Below are 20,806 nucleotides of genomic sequence, written 5' to 3' on the forward strand. Positions count from 1 at the left end.
CGGGGAAATTGTGTGTGATGTACCTACGAACGAAAATGTTTTCCTTGCAGCGACTATGTGGGATGTATATACGAATGAAAATGTTTCGCGGGGACTGACTGTGTGGGATGTACTTACGATCGGAAATGATTTCGCCTGTAAAATTGTATTTTTTGAGCACTACTGTACGTATAACCGTATTTGGCCGCTCGCCGGTCGCACACGACCTCATTTTGCCGAGCGTGTGTGCCAGGAGGGCATATCCCCAACGGTTTCTGGGTCATGTGGGAAGGACCCCCTAATCGCCCACACTCACTAGGCAACGGTTCCAAATGCCGTCGTGAAAAGGGGTTTTAAACCGTTTGTATATCACCGATGCGTACCAGTGTTTCTTGGCATTCTTGGCATATTGGAGCTTGCACTTGGGCTGTAGGATCATTAGCTTGTCGATGATGTCGCTCACGTTCCTGGAGATGGTCTTGTAAACCATTGCCATGATATGGGCTTGTGGAGCTTGATGGTCCTCATGGTCTTAACGATGATGTGAACGAGGTCTTGAGTGACTTGAACCTGAAGATGTATCCGAAGAGTGTCGGCTTGAGTGTCGCTATCTTGATGACAAGGACATTGTAGATGAGCTTGTGGTCATCATGACTCGAATGTTGTCCTTGATAGTTGCCATTGATGTGTCGAAGTAGTCTCTTGTTCGTGCTTCAGATTGCCTCAAGTCGGTGAAGATTTGATCAATGCGGTCGCCCAATGCTTCATTCGTTTGGTGCAAAAATCTATGCACACCGAATAGTTGATTCTTGGTGATGTTCAGCTCCTCTTCTTGTTTGATGAAGAGTGGGTTGGTAGAAGTACTTGGCCTATCCATCATCTCAAGCAAATATGTGAGTGGAAGAAAGGAAAGGGCTGGACCAAACGTACCTTATCCGATGTTGAAGATGGATCAAAGATCACCCAATGTAGAATTATGGAAGTAGCACAATTGGTACTGGATCTTGTCAATTCTCACATCTACACATGTAAAGCTTTTGGAGTAGCTTGGTGAGGATGGTGGCACAAAACTTATGCGATTGTTAGCAAGATTCAATAATGTTCAAAGAGATTCGGAAATTCACAAGTGTAACAAGTAGACCAACAACAATAAGTGGCACACGGAAACACACACACACATAGATATATAAATGGGGTCGTGCAACGAAGGAACAGTCGCAAAATATGATCCTGTTGCACAACACTAGAGAGATGCTAGCACGATTGCTCAATAGGCGAGATACGATACTTGCGCACAACCTACAAAGCAAAAATGCAACGACTTTTATCCCAAGTATGTTATATATGTATTATGTTAAGGTGAGTCTTCTCACAATGATTCAAGATGATTGAGTATTGTAATCTGTTATGCAATGAGGTATGATGCTATGGCACTTGCTTAAAAGCTCTTTGCTTATGTTTTGCTTAAAAACTCTTTTGATATCTTTCTTTGGCCACTTCTGCAAAATTTTCAAACCAAGGGAACAATGATGTATATGTGGGAACAAATGATAACACAAGAGATGATACAATGATATATGCACTTTTACCAAGATGATATACACAATGGAAGGTGCAGATCAATGATCACTAATGTGCATAAGTAACGTTGCCCGACAATACTCAAATGGCTAGTCTCGATAGGAAAGTGACACAAAATGGGCTTGAGGTTAACAATGCAATGGCAAGGGAGAATGTACAAAGGTTTTGTCAAGGTTACCGCCCTTGCTTACGGTTGTTGGTGTCAAAATGGTGAGGTGGTCGTTTTCGATGTCGAGTCTATGGCGAAGATGAGTGGCGGTGATGTCGGTGTCGAGTCATCCCTAAGTAGCTGGAACATGTTAGGAAACGGAAACCGCAATTCAAATGCTCAAAACAAATGTCAAATGGTGTTAGTGAAAAGCGGTGGTGTGACAAATGGTGTCAAAGTGGGTGCAGAAGTGGAATGGTGGTGGTCGGAGATGAGTATGCAAAAATATGGTGGTGGCTGAAATTTCGTGGCAAAATTCAGTTTGACAAAGGAAGCCGGATGATCCTGGCCTCGGTTCGGCTAATCCGGGCTCGTCAGGATGATCGAGGTCAGGGACCGGATGATCCGGGCATGTCAACTCGATCGGGTTAGGGCTCGGGATGAAGAAGAAAATGGTGGTGGAAAAAGAAAATTTATGGGATTTGTGGTGGATTTCGTGGTGGAGTTGGTGGGGAATAGGTAGATCCACTTGCAACACGGCGAACCCACAGATCAAATTCTACAAAACATCATCAAACCAACAAATCACAATTTTTTGGTATGGCTTTTTGTGTGGGGATATTCGAAATTGGACAAACACACACACAATTAGGCTAGAAAGTGGGGATAGGGACTCCAAATTTGTGATCAACCATGGCTCATGATACCAAGATGATGTAGGGTGGAACCCTAATGGCCGATCTTTCACGATTTGGTGGGGAATTCCCCAAAAACACGATGAACACAAGAGAGGGGAAACACTCAAATCAACGAGATCCGATCACACATATGCTAAATCTGCATACACAAAGGGGTGACAAAGGTCCAAATCCAACAAAGGAGGATACAGGGTAGCTAGTTCATCCCAATCCGTGAGGAAAGAGGTATTGAATCCACTAGGGTATCTTCCCACAAGGGGGTCTTGAATCCACTTGGGGGATCTTCTCCTAGGAGGCCTTGGTCTCCAATGGAGAAGGGGTACAAGTGGATGAGCAAGGCTCTATCTCCAAAATGAGCAATCACAATACTAACCCTCAAACATGGGTGGAGTTGGAGTATAAATAGACTAGGAGGCAAAGGGGTACATGGGCCTCGGCCCAAGTCATGCACACAAGCATGGTCTAAATGATCTAGATGGTGGTCCGCATGCTCTGGGCTTCGGGAGTCTGGATGATCCGGCGACCGTTCGGATCATCCAAGTGAGTCGTAGAGGCTGTGGAGGCTCCAGTTGTTCGGGTCCATCCGGATGTTCCGGGCTGGGGTCGCGATGATCCGGCTTCAGTGAGGTGGCTTCAGGTGTCTTTGGGCATATTAGCCGGATCATCCGGGCTGGTGTCCAGATCGTCTGGGCTAAGGCCGGATCATCCGGATGGCGGTCCGGATTGTCCTGGCAGGGCCTGTCTTGCCCTTTTCTTTCTCCGTCTTTGCGTTTGCTTTCCTCCCTCAATCAGGCTTGCTCCTTTGCTTCTCCATAGCCAATCCCTTTGTACCTGAGTATGCAAAGTGTGTCCACTTGAGGTAGTAGCCATGTCTCATGTGTTTCAAAGAGGAACTGCCAGATGAGAGATATCATCTCAATCTCGAGAGCTCTTGCACGTGCACGTGTCATGGGTTTGCTTGGCACTTGGTGAGATGACAATACGTCCATGGGGATGACCTTGGGATGCTCTGCATCACCGAGGCACCCCAAGGTAATATTCAAGGAAGACCAAAGCATCTAATCTTGGGGATGCCCCAGATGTCATCGCCTCTTTCGTCCATAATTCATTGGTATGTTTACTCAGAGCTATATCTTTATTCATCACATGATATGAGTTTTACTTGGAGCATCTTGTGCTATAGTTTTATTTTGTTTGTTAGTTTTCCACAATCATTGTTTGCTGGACACACCTTTTGAGAGAGACATACATTCATCATGATTTGTTAGAATACTCTATGTGCTTCACTTATATCTTTTGAGCTAGGCAGTTGCTCATGTGCTTGATACGTATCCTTCGTATCTATAATTTTTATTGTTTCATGCCAATATTCTACAACTTTCATATACTTTTGGAAACTTTTTATATTATTTTTGGGACTAACATATTGATTCAGTGCCCAGTGCCAGTTCTTGTTTGTTGCATGTTTTTTGTTTCATAGAATATCCATACCAAACAAATTCCAAACCTGATAAAAATTTACGGAGATTTATTTTGGAATATATGCGATTTTTGATAAAAAGAATCAATGTGAGACGATGCCCGAGGGGCCCATAAGCCCTACGGATGCCCCTACCCTCGGCACATCTGGAGGCTTGTGGCCACCCCGTAAGGCGGTTGGTGCCCTTCTTCGGCCGCAAGAAAGATAATATGTGGATAAAAATTGTGTTAAAATTTCAGCCCAATTGGAGTTACGGATCTCCGGGTATTTAAGAAACGATGAAAGGCCAGAAAACAGGAGCGAGAAACAGAAGGAAACAGAGAGAGAGATCCAATCTCGGAGGGGTTCTCGCCTCTCTGCCGCCATGGAGGCCATGGACTAGAGGGGAAACCCTCGTCCCATCTAGGGGGAGGCCAAGGAAGAAGAATAAGGAGGGGGGGGGCTCTCCCCCCCTCTCTCCCGGTGGCGTCGGAACACCACCGGGGCCATCATCGTGACGATGATATACACCAACAACTTCGCCGCTGTCATCACAAACTCTCTCCCCCTCTATGGAGTGGTGTAACACCTCTTCTCCCCGCTGTAATCTATACTTAAATATGGTTCCCAACACTATATATTATTTCCCAATGATGTATGGCTATCCTATGATGTTTGAGTAGATCTGTTTTGTCCTATGGGTTGATTGATGATCGTGATTGGTTTGAGTTGTATGTTTTATTATTGGTGCTGCCCTATGGTGCTCTCTGTGTCGCGCAAGTGTGAGGGATCCCTTCTGTAGGGTTTGCAATATGTTCATGATAGCTTATGGTGGGTTGCTAGAGTGAAAAAAGCTTAAACCCGAGTAAGTAGGTTGTTTGCGTATGGGAGTAAAGAGGACTTGATACTTTAATGCTATGGTTGGGTTTTACCTTAATGATCTTTAGTAGTTGTGGATGCTTGCTAGAGTTCCAATCATAAGTGCATGTGATCCAAGTAGAGAAAGTATGTTATCTTATACTTTTCCCTCATATAAAATTGCAATAATGATTACCGGTCTAGTTATCGATTACCTAGGGACAAATAACTTTCTTGTGAAAAAAACGTCTCTACTAAAACTAACTTAGTTGTTTCTTTATCTAAGCAGCCCCTAGCTTTTATTTACGTGCTCTTTATTATCTTGCAAACCTATCCTATCACACCTACAAAGTACTTCTAGTTTCATACTTGTTCCAGGTAAAGCGAATGTTAAGCGTGCGTAGAGTTGTATCGGTGGTCGATAGAACTTAAGGGAATATTTGTTCTACCTTTAGCTCCTTGATGGGTTTGACACTCTTACTTATCGAGAAAGGGTACAAATGACCCCCTATACTTGTGGGTTATCAAGACCTTTTTATGGCGCAATTGCTGGGGAGTAATAGCGTGGGGTGAATATTCTCGTGTGTGCTTGTTTTCTTTATCACCAAGTAGTTTTTATTTTATGTTCTAAGTTGTTCTCTATCTTTAGTTATGGATATGGAACACGAAATACCAAAACAATTAGTGAAGGAAATATGCCCTAGAGGCAATAAGAAGGTTTTTTATTTTACATTTCCTTATTAATGGTAAAGGTTTATTATTCATGCTAGAATTGTATTGATTGGAAACGTAAATACATGTGTGAATAGATAAACAAATACCATGTCCCTAGTAAGCCTCTACTAGACTAGCTCGTTGATCAAAGATGGTTAAGGTTTCCTAACCATGGACATGAGTTGTCATTTGATAACGGTATCACATCATTAGGAGAATGATGTGATGGAGAAGACCCATCCATTAGCATAGCATACTGATCATTCAGTTTTATTGCTATTGCTTTCTTCATGTCAAATACATATTCCTTCGACTATGAGATTATGCAACTCCTGGATACCGGAGGAAAGCCTTGTGTGCTATCAAACGTCACAATGTAACAGGGTGATCATAAAGATGCTCTATAGGTATCTCCGACGGTGTTTGTTGAGTTGGCATAGATCGAGATTAGGATTTGTCACTCTGAGTATCGGAGAGGTATCTCTGGGCCCTCTCGGTAATACACATCATAAGCTTGCAAGCAAACAACTAAGGAGTTAGTCACGAGGTGATGTATTATGGAACGAGTAAAGAGACTTGCTTGTAACGAGATTGAACTAGGTATGAAGATACCGATGATCGAATCTCGGGCAAGTAACATACCGATGGACAAAGGGAATTACGTATGTTGTCATAATGGTTCGACCGATAAAGATCTTTGTATAATATGTAGGAGCCAATATGGGCATCTAGGTTCAGCTATTGGTTATTGACAGGAGAGGTGTCTCGGTCATGTCTACATAGTTCTCGCACGCTTAACGTTTGATGACGATATAGTATTATATGAGTTATGTGATTTGGTGACCGAATATTGTTCGGAGCCCCAGATGAGATCACAGACATGACGAGGAGTCTCGAAATGGTCGATAGGTAAAGATTGATATATAGGAATAGGGTATTCAGACACCGAAAGTGTTTTGGGGGGTACCAGGTACTTATCGGGTCACCAGAAGGGATTCCGGGCACCCCCGACAAAAGATATGGGCCTTATGGGCCAAGAGGGGACACGCACCAGCCACAAGGGGCTGGTGCTCCCCCCATATGGGCCGACCTAAGGAGGAGAAGGAAAGGGGAGAAGGGAAAAGAAAGAGTGGAATAGGATTCGCCCTTCCTTCCCTCTCCCCCTCTTTCCTTCCCTCTCCGACAAACATGGCATGGGGGGGGGGGGGCAAGGGCGGGACCCCAAGTAGGATTAAGACCTACTTGCGGCACCCCTTGGACTCTCCCCTCTCCCTCCCACATATATATATGAGGAGGGGGCGCCTAGCACACACCAGACAATTGCCTAGCTGTGTGCGGCGCCCCCCTCTACACCCCCGGTCATATTTTCGTAGTGCTTAGGCGAAGCTCTACGGAGATCACTTCACCATCACTGTCACCACGCCTTCGTGCTAACAGAACTCATCTACTACCTCGACGTCTTGCTGGATCAAGAAGGCGAGGGACGTCACCAAGCTGAATGTGTGCAGAACGCGGAGGTGTCGTGCGTTCGGTACTTGATCGGTTGAAGCGCGAAGAAGTTCGACTACATCAACCGCGTTGTGAAATGCTTCCACTTACGGTCTACAAGGGAATGTGGACACACTCCCCCCTCATTGCTATGCATCTCCATGGATAGATCATTGTGTGCGCGTAGATTTTGTTTTTGTTTTTTCATGCAACTATTCCAACAGTGGCATCATGAGCCTGGTCTATGCACAGATGATATGCACGAGTAGAACACAAAGAGTTTTGGGCGATGGTAGTCATACTGGTTACCACCAACGTCTTATTTTGATTCGGCGATATTATGGGATGAAGCGGCCCAGACCAACCCTACATGTCCACACACATGAGACTTGTTCCACTGACTGACATGCAACTAGTTTTGCATAAAGGTGGATGGCGGGTGTCTGTTTCTCCTACTTTAGTTGAATCGAATTTGACTATGGCCGGTCCTTGAAGAAGGTTAAAACAGCAAACTTGACGAAACACCATTGTGATTTTTGCTGTAGGTAAGAACAGTTCTTACTAGAAACCCATAGCAGCCACATAAAACTTGCACCAACAAAGTAGAGGACGTCTAACTTGTTTTTGCAGGTATGTCGTGATGTGATATGGTTAAGACATGGTGAGATATACATTATTGTATGAGATGATCATGTTTTGTAAGATATCTGGCAACCGACAGGAGCCTTATGGTTGTCTCTTTATTGTATGAAATGCAAACACCATGTAATTTCTTTACTTTATCACTATGCATTAGCGATAGTTGTAGAAGCAATAGTTGGTGAGACGACCAGGATACTACAGCGGAGATCAAGGTGTCGAGGCGGTGACGATGGAGATCATGACGATGCTTTGGAGATGGAGATCAAAAGCACGAGATGATGATGGCCATATCATGTCACATATTTTGATTGCATGTGATGTTTATCTTTGATGCATCTTATTTTGCTTAGTACAGCGGTAGCATTATAAGATGATCCCTTCACTAAATTTCAAGGTAAAAGTGTTCTCCCTAAGTATGCACCATTGCTATAGTTCGTTGTGTTGAGACACCACGTGATGGTCGGGTGTGATAGACTCTACGTTCACATACAATGGGTGCAAGACAGTTTTGCACATGCGGAATACTTGGGTTAAACTTGATGAGCCTAGCATGTACAAACGTGGCCTCGGAACACTAGAGACCGAAAGGTCAAACGTGAATCATATAGTTGATATGATCAACATAGAGATGTTCACCATTGATGACTACCCCATCTCACGTGATGATCGGACATGGGTTAGTTGATTTGGATCACGTATCACTTAGATGACTTGAGGGATGTCTATTTAAGTGGGAGTTCTTAAGTAATTTGATTAATTGAACTTAACTTATCATGAGCTTAGTCCTAATAGTATTTGCATATCTTCGTTGTAGATCAATGGCCCGTGTTACCGTTCCCCTGAATTTTAATGCATTCCTAGAGAAAAATAAGTTGAAAGATGATAGTAGCAATGATGTGTACTGGGTCCATGATCTGATGATTATCCTCATTGCTGCATAGAAGAATTATGTCCTTGATGCATCGCTAGGTGAGAGACCTATTGGAGGAGCATATGTAGACGCTATGAACGTTTGGGAAGCTCGATATGATGACTACTTGATAGTCTAGTGTGCCATGCTTTACAGCTTAGAACCGGGACTTCAAAAATGTTTTGAACGCCACAAAGCATATGAGATGTTCCAAGAGATGAAATCAGTATTTCAGACTCACGCCCGTGTTGAGAGGTATGAGACCTTTGACAAGTACTTTGCCTACAAGATGGAGGAGAATCGCTCAGCCAGTGAGCATGTGCTCAGAATGTCTGGGTACTACAATCACTTGAATCGAGTCGGAGTTAATCTTCCAGATAAGATAGTGATTGACAAGAGTTCTCTTGTCACTATCACCAAGCTAATAGAACTTTGTGATGAACTATAATATGCAAGGGATGATGAAAATGATTCCAGAGCTCTTCGCAATGCTGAAATCAGTGGAGGTAGAAATAAAGAAAGTGCATCAAGTGTTGATGATTAACAAGACCACTAGTTTCAAGAAAAAGGGCAAGGGGAAGAAAGGGAACTTCAAGAAGAATGGCAACCAAGTTGACGCTCCCATGAAGAGGCCCAAAGCTGGACCAAAGCCTGAAACTAAGTGCCTCTACTGCAAAGTAAATGGTCACTGGATGCGGAACTTCCCCAAATACTTGGTGAATAAGAAGGATGGCAAAGTGAACAAAGGTATATTTGATATAAATGTTATTGATGTGTACCTTGCTAGTGTTCGTCGTAGCCCCTGTGTATTTGATACCAGTTTAGTTGCTAAGATTAGTGACTCAAAACAGGAGTTGCAGAATAAACATAGACTAGTTAAGGGTGAGGTGACGATGTGTGTTGGAAGTGATTCCAAGGTTGATACGATCACCATCGCACACTCCCTCTACCTTTGGGATTAGTGTTGAACCTAAATAAATGTTATTTGGTGTTTGCATTGAACATGAATATGATTTGATCATGTTTATTGCAACACGGTTATTCATTTAAGTCAGAGAATAATTGTTGTTCTATTTACATGAATAAAAACTTATCTGGTCATACATCCAATGTGAATGGTTTATTGAATCTCGATCATAGTGATACACATATTCATAAAATTGATGCCAAAAGATGCAAAGTTGATAATGATAGTGCAACATACTTGTGACACTACCGTTTAGGTCATATTGGTGTAAAGCACATGAAGAAACTCCATGCAGATGGACTTATAGAATCACTTGATTATGAATAATTTGATGGCTGCGAACCATGCCTCATAGGCAAGATGACTAAAAACTCCATTCTCTGGAACAATGGAGCGAGCTAATGACTTATTGGAAATAAACATACTGATGTATGTGGTTTGATGAGTGTTGAGGCACGCGGCGGGTATCGTTATTTTCTTCATAGATGATTTGAGCAGATATGGGTATATATACTTAATGAAACACAAGTCTAAAATATTTCAAAATTCAAAGAATTTCAGAGTGAAATGGAGAATCATCGTAATGAGAAAATAAAGTTTCTACGATCTGATCGTGGAGGCGAATATTTGAGTTATGAGTTTGGCCTTCATTTAAACAATGTGGAATAGTTTCACAACTCATGCCACCTGAAACACCACAGCGTAATGGTGTGTCCTCACGCCGTATCTATACTTTATTAGATATGGTGCGATCTATGATGTCTCTTACCGATTTACCACTATCATTTTGGGGTTATGCATTAGAGATAGCTGCATTCACGTTAAATAGGGCACCGCCTTAATCCATTGAGAGGACACCGTATGAACTGTGGTTTGGCAAGAAATCTAAGCTGTTGTTTCTTAAAGTTTGGGGATGCGATGCTTATATCAAAAGGCTTCAGCTTGATAAGCTCGAACCTAAATCAGAGAAGTGCATCTTCATAGGATGCCCATAGAAACTATTGGGTACACCTTCTACCACAAATCCAAAGGCAAGATCTTTGTTGCTAAGAATGGGTCCTTTCTAGAGAAGGAGATTCTCTCGAAAGAAGTGAGTGGGAGGAAAGTAGAACTTGATGAGGTAATTGTACCTTCTCTTGAATAGGACAGTAGCATATTAGAGAAATCCATTCCTGTGATGCCTACACCAACTAGAGAGGAAGCTAATGATGATGATCATCAAACTTTGGATCAAGTTACTGCTAGACTTTGTAGGTCAACCAGTACACGTTCGACACCAGAGTGGTATGGTAATCCTGTCCTGGAAGTCATGCTATTAGACCATGGCGAACCTACGAACTATGAAGAAGCTCTGATGAGCCTAGATTCCGACAGATGGCTTGAGGCCATGAAATCTGAGATAGGATCCATGTATAAGGACAAAGTGTGGACTTTGGTGGACTTGCTCCGATGATCGGCAAGCCATAGGGAATAAATGGATCTTCAAGAAGAAGACTGAAGCTGATGGTAACGTTACTGTCTACAAAGCTCGACTTGTCACAAAAGGTTTTTGACAAGTTCAAGGAGTTGACTATGATGACTTTCTCACCCATAGAGATGCTTAAGTCCGTCTGAATCATGTTAGCAATTGCCACATTTTATGATTATGAAATCTGGCAAATGGATGTCAAAACTGCATTCCTTAATGGATATCTCAAAGAAGAGTTTTATATGATGCAACCAGAAGGTTTTGTCGATCCTAAAGGTACTAACAAAATGTGCAAGCTCTAGCGATCCTTCTATGGACTGGTGCAAGCATCTCAGAGTTGGAATATACACTTTGATGAGGTGATCAAAGCATATGGTTTTTTACAGACTTATGGTGAAGCCTGTATTTACAAGAAAGTGAGTGGGAACTCTGTAGCATTTCTGATGTTATATGTGGATGACATATTGTTGATTGGAAATGATATAGAATTTTTGGATAGCATAAAAGGATACTTGAAAAAGAGTTTTTCAATGAAGGACCTCGGTGAAGCTACTTATAAATTGAGCATCAAGATCTATAAGGATAAATTGAAACGCTTAATAGGACTTTCACAAAGCACATACCTTGACAAAGTTTGGAAAATGTTCAAAAATAGGTCAGTCAAAGAAAAGGTTCTTGTCTGTGTTGCAAGGTGTGAAGTTGAGTAAGACTCAAAGCTCGACCACTTCAGAAGATAGAGAGAGAATGAAAGTCATTCCCTATGCCTCAGCCATAGGTTCTATAAAGTATGCCATGCTGTGTACCAGACCCGTTGGGTGCCTTGCCAATGAGTTTGGCAAGGGGGTATAATAGTGATCCAGGAGTAGATCACTAGACATCGGTCAAAACTATTGTTAGAGGACTAAGGAAATATTTCTCGGTTATGGAGGTGATAAAGAGTTCATCATAAAGAGTTACGTCGATGCAAGCTTTTACACCAATCCAGATGACTCCGAGTCTCAATCTTGATACGTATTGAAAGTGGGAGCAATTAGCTAGAGTAGCTCCATGCAGAGCATTGTAGACATAAAAAATTGCAAAATACATATGGATCTGAATGTGGCACACCCGTTGATTAAACCTCTCTCACAAGCAAAACATGATCACACCTTAGTACTCTTTGGGTGTTAATCACATAGCGATGTGAACTAGATTATTGACTCTAGTAAAATCTTTTGGTATTGATCACATGGCGATGTGAACTCTGGGTGTTAATCACATGACGATGTGAACTAGATTATTGACTCTAGTGCAAGTGGGAGACTGAAGGAAATATGCCCTAGTGGCAATAATAAAGTTGTTATTTTATATTTCCTTATTCATGATAAAGGTTTATTATTCATGCTAGAATTGTATTGACCAGAAACTTAAATACATGTGTGAATACATAAACAAATACCGTGTCCCTAGTAAGCCTCTAATAGACTAGCTCGTTGCTCAAAGATGGTTAAAGTTTCCTAACCATGGACATGAGTTGTCATTATATAACGGGATCACATCATTGGGAGAATGATGTGATGGACAAGACCCATCCGTTAGCTTAGCATAATGATCGTTCAGTTTTATTGCTATTGCTTGCTTCATGTCAAATACATATTCCTTAGACTATGATATTATGCAACTCCTGGATACCGGAGGAAAGCCTTGTGTGCTATCAAACGTCACAATGTAACTGGGTGATCATAAAGATGCTCTACAGGTATCTCCGAAGGTGTTTGTTGAGTTGGCATAGATCGAGATTAGGATTTGTCACTCTGAGTATCGGAGAGTGTCACAGGAAACCACGACCACCTATGGGACCAAGGGTCCCTTGCTGGTTTGGCAGGGGGATGTCACATTGCACAAAGAGCAGAGGAGTGTGGGGCAGCACGACAGAGATCACACGAGGAATTTTACCTAGGTTCGGGCCGCCACGAGGCGTAAAACCCTACTCCTGCTTTGGTGGATTGATGGTGGAAGAATGGTGGTGGAGAGTAGTACACTTGCCCGGCAGGGGCGGTAGTGGCTACCCGCTTATGAGTCTGTGGGTGTCCAACATTCTAACCCTTTCTACGGTTGCCACGGGCCTCCTTTTATAGATTAAGGGGTCACCATAATGGCAAATAAGTCATCATGCACTGATAAGATAGCAAACAGTGCTATCATACCTAACTCTACAGGCTGACAGAGCGCAGTAAATGCACTGCTCAACGTTGCATCATAGCTCGCCCGACAAGCCTTGCCGGGCTATTTTCCAGCTTCACGCCTGCTTGCTTGACACGTCGCAGGACGGGTGTTGTCCGTAGGTATTCCTGTAGAAAGAGGCTGCCATGTAGCGAATGTCAGCCATTTAATCACTTTGCGGCTTGACACCGCACTGATTGACGACATGGGTCATGGCAGAGTGGTTGGTGAGGTGTTTCTTGCCTCCGTGAGTCCCGGCAGGCCCTGCCGGGATGTCTTGGATGTTCTCTTCCGGGGGTGGCGCCACCCTCGCCAAGCTCATCTGCCCGGCAAGGGAGGCTTTTCTCCTGGTGGTATCTTGCTTCTCTGGCTTGATCTTGGTACTCTTGTTCTACATGGTGGCCCCTCAAAGATCTTGGTCTCCTGTACTTTGGCATGGCCTGGTGCCATAATCTTTGTTCCCGTGCCTGTGCACAGCCAGGGAAACATACCCAGGGTCTGTTGCACCGACAGAAGCCCCCAGGCCTGCCCTAATTGCGCTGCCGGGCGTTGTCGGGGTAGGCCCTAATAAGTGCACAGGCAGGGGTGCTGAAGAGGCTGGTCTTTTGAGGTTTTCTTTGCTTCTTCGTTAATCTTGAGCTTGGGCCAATTTCCGGTTTTCCCGCGCGTCATGCGCAACAATACAGAAGAACTCAGATCATGGCCCGCCGGACGCCCGCGTCCCACGATCACGGGATGAAAACTGCCATCCCACTTGCTTCCACGCTTTGGGCGCATCCGCCACATGTACTCCATGCACCAGGAGGGGTAGGTGGTGGATGCAGAGAGCACGGGTGTGAGTGCCATGGTAGGAAATCAGGCATCACTGGTTGGAGCAGCGGGTCGGTCCTGAATCCCTGCGCCACTGGTTGGCAGGGAGGCCGTATTAGAGGAGCGGGGCGGCTGTCCCCTGAGTGAGAGGCCAGCCCCCGCCTCATCCTTCTATAAAAGGGGGTAGGAGCGGGGCATCTTCATACGCACCTGCTTCTTCTTCTTCCTCCGTAGTCTTTCTTCATTCGCCATGGTGAGAGGACGAGGGCGCGGTGGCATTCCAGCGACATCGACAAGGGCTTCTGCTCGATAGCGCATTCCCCCTCCTCTGGACCCCGTGGCTCCAAAACCCGCTGTGAGAGGCTGAGGGAGGGGGCAAGGTCATGGCCGCCATGATGCTCGAGGAAGAGGAGGATGGGGTGATGCTTTGGTCGTGCCCCCACCGGCGGCTCCTCCCCCGATGGAAGGCCACGTCGGAGATTAGCCTCGAGAGTTCGTTGTTAGGCTGTACAAAACTTCGTGCATCCACCTCCGTCTTCGTACTCCATTCGCACGGGAAATGGAGCTTGAGCTGCCACGCGCTCTGAGGCTGCATATGAGGGGCTACGGGAATGGTGGCATGTGGGTTGATGTCAACTTCCCCGCTCCTCATGTCATGTATCTCCGCCGTGGCTGGAAGACCTTTGCCCGAGCCCATAGCTTGTCGGAGGCGCATGTTCTTTAGTTTAAATTAATGGAGAGCGGCCTGCTCTCCGTCAAAATCTTTGAGCGCTCGGGAATTCGCTTAGGGTGCTGTGCGGAGAGCTCGACCGACAACAAAAACTCCTCCTCGAGCGAAAGCGACGAGGAGGACAGTGGGGACGATGACGATGACAACGGGTGGGAGGGCGATGACTTTGACTACGGCTGAGTGTCCCCCGCACCATCATCATCAGGTGGCAGCACCATCATCTGCATCTGCATCTCCTCCTCGGCAAGGCAATTTGCCGAGGAGTTGGATGCAGAGGTGGGGGTGGTTCCTCCCGGCTTCCTCCAGTAGCCTCCCAGCTGGACCCCGACATGCTTCTTCTTGGGCTGCAGCTCCGTTGGCCTTGTCGCACCCTGCTGGCCTTGGTGGTGGTGATTGTTGGGCCACCTCTGCCATGCTCTCCACCGTCGCCTTCGTTTCTCCCTTCCTCGCTGGGCTACCTCTCCTGGAGCCTGATGGAGTCAGGATGGGCTTCTGCCCAGGCGCTCCTTTTGCCCTCTTTGCCTTCACGTGTCATGCCTGGGAGGAGAGGGACAAGAAAGGGGATAACGGGGCACTTATCTCTTTTAACCCTAAATTTGTAGGCATTTACCAAATTTTAAGTCAAATAATGTAATCTCTCGAGTCCATGTTTGTGTTTTGTAAGGATTGTACTTGTATGATCTTCATATTAATGAAAAAGATGAGCCTTCGTGCATGTGTATGTCCATGCAGAGGTGGGTAACTTCTTTAATTCAAATAAATGAGTCTTCCCCGACAGGCTATCTTGCCGGTACCCTTTTTATTTTGTTGCCAGGGATCAGAGTCTACCGGGTAAAAAGTAAAGGGACCAGCCCCCCGCCATCCCTTTTTCAGCAAAGGCCACTACGACGACCTAGGCCGAAGCAACGTTCGAGCCAAGAGTGGGAGCACCTAAGCTTCGAAGAGTGGTGAGGTTTTCTCATGCACAAGTTTTATCTTACAGAGCACTTATGGACAAGAGGTAGAACTTATCTGTTTGGCTTGCCGGGGATCGCATTGCTGGTCCATCTCCTCAACTCATTGTTGAAGCCAAGTTCACGGTAGGAACCTGCAGCTTCATGCAGATGAGAAGGATGCAGGATGCAGTCCTATCTATATGCAAATGCAAATGCTCATGAAATGCTTATGCAATCCTCTTAGAATGCTCATGCATGCATGCAACTTGGTCGGCCCCCCAGCGCTTCGTTTATTTCTCTGTTGCATAGGGTCATCGCCCTGGCTTTGTACAAGGGGTTACATGCAACTAAGGCAAGGCCTGTACAAAAGGGTGGCTGCCGGGCAGGGCCCAGCAATCGCGCCTTATGGGTAGAACTTGCGGAGATGCTCAATATTCCATGAGTTTTGCAATTGAATGCCATCTCCGGTCTCCAGACAGACTGCGCCAGGTCTGGTGACTCATACTACCCGGTAAGGGCCTTCCCACTTTAGCATCAACTTGGTTGTACCCTTGGCCAACTAAATGCGCCTAAGGACAAGGTCACCTTCTTCAAAACACTGGGCATGAACCCTGCGGCTATGATAGCGATGCAGGGCTTGCTGATAGGGTGCAGCATGTGTAGCAGCCCGGAGACGGTTCTTCTCGAGTAGCACAACGTCGTCAAGCCAATGCTGATATTGCGCTACTTCATCGTAGGCAAGAACTCAAGGAGTCCCATAAATGAGTTCTGTGGGGATAACTGCTTCTGCCCCATAGACCATGGAGAAAGGAGTTTGCCCGGTAGCTTGATTTGGTGTCGTTCCGAGGGACCAAAGGACTACTGGCATCTCATCGATCCACTGCCTGGCATGCTTCTGCAGCGTATCAAATGAGACTTTGCTTCCGAGGGTACGAACATATTGCATGAAGGCGTGGCTCATGAACTGGGTGCTGTTGTCGGTAATGATCCTTGCTCAAGAACTTGATAACTGACTGAGCAGTTACCTTTATCTCGGGAGTCACTTGCGGCCACTTTGTAAACTTGTCGATGGAAACGAACAAGAATTTAAAGCCACCGATTGCTCGGGGGAAAGGGCCGAGGATATCGAGCCCCCAGACCAAAAATGGCCATGATAAAGGGATTGTCTGAAGAGCTTGGGCAGGCAGGTGGATGTTCTTGGAATGGAACTGGTAGGCTTCACATTTGATGACTAGCTCAACCACATCTTGGAGGGCTATGGGCCAATAGAATCCTTGTTGGAATGCTTTCCCAACTAATTCCCTTGATCCAATGTGGGAGCCACACATGCCTTTGTGTATCTCAGCCAGCAGTTCCTTTCCTTCTTCCCGGTAGATGCAGTTCAATTTCACACCGTTGGGCCTCCTTCTGTACAGAGTGTCATCGACAAACTGATACATACTGGCCCTTCGGGCTACTCTTTCAGCCTCATCTTGGTCATTGGGGAGTTCTCCGGTTTGGAGAAAGTGGACTATGTGCCTTGCCCAGGTTGGAGCCTGGGGCTCGGCAACAAGGACTAGCGGCACCTCCTCAACTGCGGGGGCACACTCCTCGTCTGCGAGGACCGTGGTCCCGGCGGGAGGGTGCGGGCCGGCAAGTTGTGAGTTTCCGGTAGGGCCCCTGCCAGGAGTGGAAGGCTCTACCGGGAGAGGCTTACCGGAGTCCATGTTTCTCCTTTTATGGGCCATTGTTGCTGGGGATATGGAGGGTTGGGTAGGATGGAGAACAAAAGTTCCTGGTTCCATAGGAAGCTTTTGCGCATCACACTTTGACGGATGACCAGCTATGCTGTTTTTTGCACGGGGTACGTGCTCTGCTTGCAACCCGTCAAAGTGCTCGTCCAATATCCTCACTTCCTCAACGTATGCCTCCATCAATGAACTTTGGTAATCCTTGTTGACTTGTCTCATCACAAGCTGTGAATCTCCTCAAATTATCAACTTCTAAATTCCCAATTCTGCAGCAATCCTGAGCCGGGCAAGGAGCCCTTCATGCTCTGCTGCATTGTTGGTTGCCTCTTCTCGGAAAAAATGCATCTAGATGACGTACTTCAAGTGCTCCCCTGAGGGTGCGACGAGAAGCACGCTAGCCCCTGCACCTTGTATGGAAAAGGCACCATCAAAATACATAATCCATTCTTGGGGCGCCTCCTTGCCGGGGATTACTGTTTCTATCACTTCCCCATCAGGGGTTGGCGTCCATTCCACAATAAACTCTACCAATGCCTTGCTCTGGATTGTTGATGTGCTCTCAAATTTCAGGCCAAAACTGGACAACTCCAAAGCCCACTCCACTATTCTACCGATAGCCTCTGGGTTTCGGAGTATCCTTCACAACAAGAAACGAGTGACAACTGTGATCTCATGGGCTTGGAAGTAGTGGCGCAGTTTCCTTGAGGCCATGATGAGACCAAAGATCAACTTTTGCAGGCCAGAGTACCTCGATCGATCCCCCTGTAACAAGGAACTGACGAAGTACACTAGGCGCTGCACCACTTTCTTCCTTGCCTTGTCCTTGGGGTTGCTCTCGCCGCCATGCTCATTTCTGCCCTTATCCTTATCTGACTCTACCGATACTTGCTCACTCTCTGCTTCATCCACTTCCCGATGTGCCACCAGGGCCGCGCTAACCACTTGGTTGGTTACCGCTAAGTATAGCAGCAACCACTCTTGTGCTTTGGCAGCAACCAATGTGGACATAGAGGACAAGTAGGCCTTCAACTCTTGCAAGGCTGCATCTGCTTCTGGAGTCCACTTCATGGGCCCTGCCTTCTTTAGGATTTTAAAGAACGACAGAGCACGCTTGACAGACTTGGAAATGAATCTGCTTAGCGTGGCAACACACCCTGTCAGACGCCTCACATCCTTGACTGTTCTTGGTGCATGGATCTGCTCGATGGCTTTAATCTTGTCGGGGTTGGCTTCGATCCCCCAACGGGACACAAAGAACCCAAGTAGCCGCCGGAGGGAACACCAAACACACACTTCTCCGGGTTGAGATTCAAGATGATCTTGTGCAGATTTGCAAACGTCTCCTCCAAATCCTAGATAAGAGTTGCTCTGTCCTTGGTCTTGACCACGTTGTCATCCATATAAGCTTCAATGTTTTTGTGCAGCTGTGGCTCGAAACCAATCTGGACTGCCCTTGCAAAAGTAGACCCGCCACTCTTTAATCCGAATGGCATGTGGATAAAATAGTACATACCACATGGGGTGATGAACGAGGTCTTCTCTTTGTCTTCCTTGGACGTGAAGATCTGGTGATATCCAGAATATGCATCTAGGAAAGAAAGCAAATCGCAGCCTGAAGTGTAATCCACGATCTGATCGATGCGCGACAAGGGAAATGGGTCCTTCGGGCAAGCCTTGTCGAGATCTGTGAAGTCTATGCAAAGCCTCCATTTCCCTTTAGCCTTCCGTACCACCATTGGATTTGCTAACCATGTGGGACGTAGCACTCCTCTGACCAAACTAGCTGCTTCAAGCTTCTTGATCTATTCTATAATAAACTGCTGCCTCTCCAAGGCGTACTTCTGGACTTTCTGCTTGACGGGTCGGGCATGTGGGCAGTCAACAAGGTGGTACTCGATTACCTCCCTGGGATCACCGGGGATATCAGATGGTTGCCAGGCAAACACATCGTTATTCGCCCACAGGAAGGCAATGAGTGCACTTTCCTATTTGTCATTGAGGGTGGCGCTGATGGTGAAAGTACCATCAACGCTAGCCAGCCCTGCCGAGACCTTCTTCACTTGCAAAGCAGTAACCTTGGTCCTTTTGCTGTTGGAATTCTCCGGCAAGTCATCAACAGGCGCAACGCACTCTGAAGAGGTATGCTTCCTGGATTCCTTGCTAGTGTCCTTGCTATCTCTCTTCTTTTCTCTGCTCTCCTTGGCGGGGACTGCCGCTGCCGCTGCCTCTGTCGCAACCGCGTCCCGGTACATCTTGTCCACGCAAATGATCACATCCTTCTCATCTTATGGGATGGAAATGATTCCAACTAGCCCAGTCATCTTCAATGTGTTGTAGGCATAGTGGGATGCCACCATGAATTTAGCCAAGGCTGGTCGTCCAAGGATCCCATTGTACGACAAGGGGAGGTCGACCACATCAAACACATTCTTTTCGGTCCGATAGTTCAACTCCCCTCCAAATGTCACATGCAACGTGATCTTTCCCTTAGGATGGCTCCTACCGGAATTAACTCCTTAAAATGTGCTAGTGACCTCTAACTCCTCTTCCGCTATCTGAAATCTGCTGATAACCTTTGGGAAAATCAGATTCAACCCGGCCCCGCCGTCCACCAACATCTTAGTGACATTGAGGTTGCGAATTGTTGGAGAGACCAACAATGACAAACACTCTACCGCAGTGGTACGGTCAGGATGATCCTCTTCATCAAAGATGATGGGCGTGCGTGACCATTTGAGTGGTTTCCGGGCCTCTGGTGTTGGTTCTACGGCATTGACCTCACGCGCCCACCGTTTGAGTACTCAGCTCCTTACCTCTTGACAAGTTGCTCAACCTGATAACACTCTTGAAGGTCGTGACCCTTGGTCCGATGAATCTTGCAATATGGCCCATCGCCTTTCCCAGCCTTCTCGGCAGCCGCAACTTCCCGACAGTCAGCGCACATGGCAGCTTCCTTGCCGGGGGATTCGGTCTTGGCTGTCTTACCGGTACTAGGTGTACCCGATCCTTTAACGGTCATCACTGCCTTATCCTTGCGCTTCTTATTGCACTTCTTGCTCTTCCTCTGACTGGTGGATTCATAATCATCCTCTAAATCGACATTGATGCAGTCCTCCTCCCCAGGTAACTTCCTTCCCTCATCCATCCAAGCACACTTATCCACCAAGGTGTAAAGCTCCTTCACAGTCTTGGGAAACTGTACATTCATCTTGGAACGAATCCTGCGGTTGCACACATTGGATTGGAAGGTGGCTATCACGGCTGCCGGATGGATGTTCGGGATGTTCCTGTGGACTCTGCTGAATCTCTACAAATACTTCTAGAGAGTTTCTCCTTCTTTCTGCTGGAGAAGCTACAAATTGCTGGGCCTGCCTGGTTCTTGATGGCCCCAGTGAAGGCGCCAATGAACTTATGGCACATGCCAGCCCATGATGAAATGGAGTTCTCCGGCAGGTGCATCAGCCAGGACCTCACATTGGACTTGAGA

Source organism: Triticum aestivum, chromosome 7B, assembly GCF_018294505.1.
Source record: "Triticum aestivum cultivar Chinese Spring chromosome 7B, IWGSC CS RefSeq v2.1, whole genome shotgun sequence".
In the NCBI taxonomy this organism is placed as follows: domain Eukaryota; kingdom Viridiplantae; phylum Streptophyta; class Magnoliopsida; order Poales; family Poaceae; genus Triticum; species Triticum aestivum.